Source organism: Galeopterus variegatus, unplaced genomic scaffold (assembly GCF_000696425.1).
Source record: "Galeopterus variegatus unplaced genomic scaffold, G_variegatus-3.0.2 Scaffold10877, whole genome shotgun sequence".
Classification (NCBI taxonomy): Eukaryota; Metazoa; Chordata; class Mammalia; order Dermoptera; family Cynocephalidae; genus Galeopterus; species Galeopterus variegatus.
Window position 1 is genome coordinate 54,475 of NW_007736988.1, and position 3,559 is coordinate 58,033.

Consider the following 3,559-nt stretch of genomic DNA (forward strand, 5'->3'; position numbering starts at 1 on the left):
TTGCGATCCGTTGCCGGACACGAAAAAAGACAAAAAGGGAAAAAAAAAAAAAAAAGAAAGAAAGAAAATCTTTTTGGCAATAGCCACCCTACTCCAGCCAAAGATGAAGGGAAACCTGTACCTGCCTCACTTCTGTGGTTTCAGCAGGGCTAAGCAGGAAGTCAATCTTCCATTCTGCACTTAATAGAAGCAGGCAACAGTAACACAATTCCCTGTCAGACTAGTTTGGGTGCATCAAGTGGGCTGTTCATCTTCCATCTCCTGCTCCGCAGAAGCAGGTGGTACTCTGATTCTCCTGCCAGTAGTGTTAGCATGGTCCAGTGGCAAGGCAAGCCTCCATCACCTCCAGCATCAGCAAGACTGAACAAAGTGATACAAGTCAGTGCTCCTGATGTCAGGGAGACCTGGTGGGAAACTGAGCTTGCACCCCTCCCTGCAGCAGCAAAGTGATGAGAGCCATCCCTCTACTTCCCCTCCCTGTCATCAGTGAGGCCCAGGAGTGAGTTCATCTTATAACCCCACTCAGAGACAATAAGGGGGTTTGAGTTGGTACCACACTTCAGCCAGGAAGGTGTTGGCAGGACCACAGAGGAAACTAAACATACACACCCGCCAGCCCTTGCATTACATATGAACAGGAGGACTGCCAGATTAAAAGGAAAAAAAAAAGATTAAATAAAATCCAGAGTCTCATAATATAATATACAAAATGTCCATAATACAAGAAAAATTTATTTGTCATTCCAGGAGCCAGGAAAATCACAACACGAATGGGGAAAGACAATTGACATTCATCAAAACTGAGATCAGTCAAATATAAAATTATCTGACAAAGCTAATACTGAAGCCAGTATTACCCTGATACCAGGACCATACAAAAAAGACAGTACCAAAAAAGACAACAGACCAATATCTCTCATGAACCCAGAAGCAAAAATCCTCAACAAAATACAAGCAAATTGAGTTCAGCAATGTAAGACAAAAAATTATACACCCACAACCAAGTGGGATTTATTCCAGGAATGCAAGGCTGGTTCGATATTTTAACAATCAATGTAATCCACCATATCAAGTTAAAGAATAAAATTTTATGATTTTCAATTGATGCAGACAAAAGCATTTGAAAAAATTCAACACCCATTCATAATAAAAACAAAAACAGAAACAAAAACTTCAACAAACTAGGAACAGAGGGGAACTTCTATGACTTTATAAGGAGAGTATACAAAAAACCTACACCTAACGTCTTATTTAGTGATGAAAGACTGAATGCCTTCTCTTTGAGTTTGGGAGCAAGGAAACAATATCCACACTCACCAGTTTTAATTCTACATATTACTGAAAGTTCTAGCCACCATAATAAGGCCAGGGTGGGGAAAGCACATGGATTGTAAAGAAATGAAACTGTCTCTATTTGCAGATGACATGATGATCTGTATAGAAAATGCAAAGGAATCTACAAAGAAGATTCTTAGAACTAATGATTGAGTTTAGCAAGGTTACAGGATAGAAGAGCAACATACAAAAATTGGTCACATTTCTAACAATAAACATGAAAATTGAAATTAAAAACAATACCATTTGTACTCACCCCAAAGAAAATATAATACTTAGGTATAAATGTAACATATACAGCATCTGAAGTGCTCACAATTACAAAATGTTGATGAAAGAAATTTTAAAAGACCTGGCAGCTCCACAGCTGGCCGGGAGCTCGGACAGAGGTGCCTCACTGGGGCGGGGACCTTTCCTCACCCAGGCCCTGAGAGTGGAGGGCCTAAGGTGCAAGAGCACCAGTATTAGAAGTCATTTTGGAAGAGAATTCAGCCTTTGGTAGCTGCCAGTAGAATCTTGAGAGTGCAGGATCTGGGGAGGCAGAAGCTCCACAGAGACCACATGCCCTGTGGTGCTGCCGAGTGATCCAGAAGGTAAGCCTCATTGCCACCACTCATCTCCATCCCCAGCCGGGCCCAGTGTGCATGGAGCAGGGAGACATCCAGTAGGGGATGCAAAAGCTCCACAGAGACCACACACCCTGTGATGCCGCTGCACAACCCAGCAGCACAGCCCAGTGCATGTGGAGTGGGAAGACATCCAGCAGGGGAGGCAGAAGCTCTGCAGAGACCACATGCCCTGCGGTGCCAGCGCATGACCCAGCAGCCTGACCCACTGTGTGCAGAGCAGGGAGACATCCAGCAGGGGAGGCAGAAACTCCACAGAGACCACACGCCCTGAGGTGCCTCCGTGTGACCCAGCAGCCCAGCCGAGTGCATGCTGACCAGAGAGGCACCTCCCTGGAGAGGCCCAAGACCCGAGGCAACCACATATGCAAGGTACTAGTGGGCAACTGATCAGACACTGAAGCAGCCATACCAAATTAGCAACCCCATCAACATCCTTGCCAGACAATAGTGTCAAACCTGTGGACTGTGAAACTCCCTGCCACAATGACTAAACATCAAAGGAAAGATACCAGAAATATGAAAAATCAAGAAAGTACACCACCAAAGGGTAATAACTCTCAAGCTCTAGATCCTATAGAACAAGAAGCCCTTGAAATGTCTGACAAGGAATTTCGAGTGATAATTCTAAGGAAACTGAATGAGATACAAGAAAACTCAGCTAGACAACATGATGAAAGGAGGAAAAGTACACAGGACCTGAAAGAAGAAATGTACAAGGAAATCGATGCCCTGAGAAAGAATGTAGCAGAGCTTGCTGAACTGAAGAATTCATTCAATGAAAGAAAAAACACAACAGAGAGTTTAATCAGGAGGCTTGCAGAAGTAGAACAGAGAACTTCTGACCTTGAAGATGGGCTCTTTGAAATAACACAGGCAGACGAAAAAAAAAAAAGAAAGAAAGAAAAAAGAATTAAAGGCATTGAAGAAGATATCTGAGAGAGATATCATACAACCTTAAGCGCTCAAATATCCAAGTCATGGGTATTCCAGAAGGGAAGGAAAAAGGAGATTGCATTGAAAACATACTCAACAAAATAGTGGCAGAAAACTTCCCAGGTATTGGAAGAGACACAGATCTTTAGATTCAGGAAGCTCAAAGATCCCCAAACGTATTCAACCCTAAAAGGTCTTATCCAAGACATGTTATAGTCAAATTGGCAAAACTCAAAGACAAAGAGAGAATCTTAAAAGCTGCAAGAAAGGGCCGGCCTGGTGGAGCACTCGGTAGAGTGTAGCGCTTGGGAGCGTGGCGGCACTCCCACTGAGGGTTCGGATCCCATATAGAGACCGGTCCACTCACTGGCTGAGCGTGGTGCGGGCACGACACCGAGGATTGCGATCCCGTTACCGGTCACGAAAAAAGACAAAAAGGAAAAAAAAAAAAAGCTGCAAGAAAGAAGCATCAAATCACCTATAAGTAGCCCCAATCAGACTGACATCAGACTTTTCATCACAAACCCTAAAAGCCAGAAAGGAATGATGATATATTCAAAAATACTAAAAGACAGAGATTTCTAGCCAAGAATACTCTACCCCCCAAGGCTATCCTTCTGAAATGAAGGGCAAATAGTATATTTCTCAGACAAACAAAAACT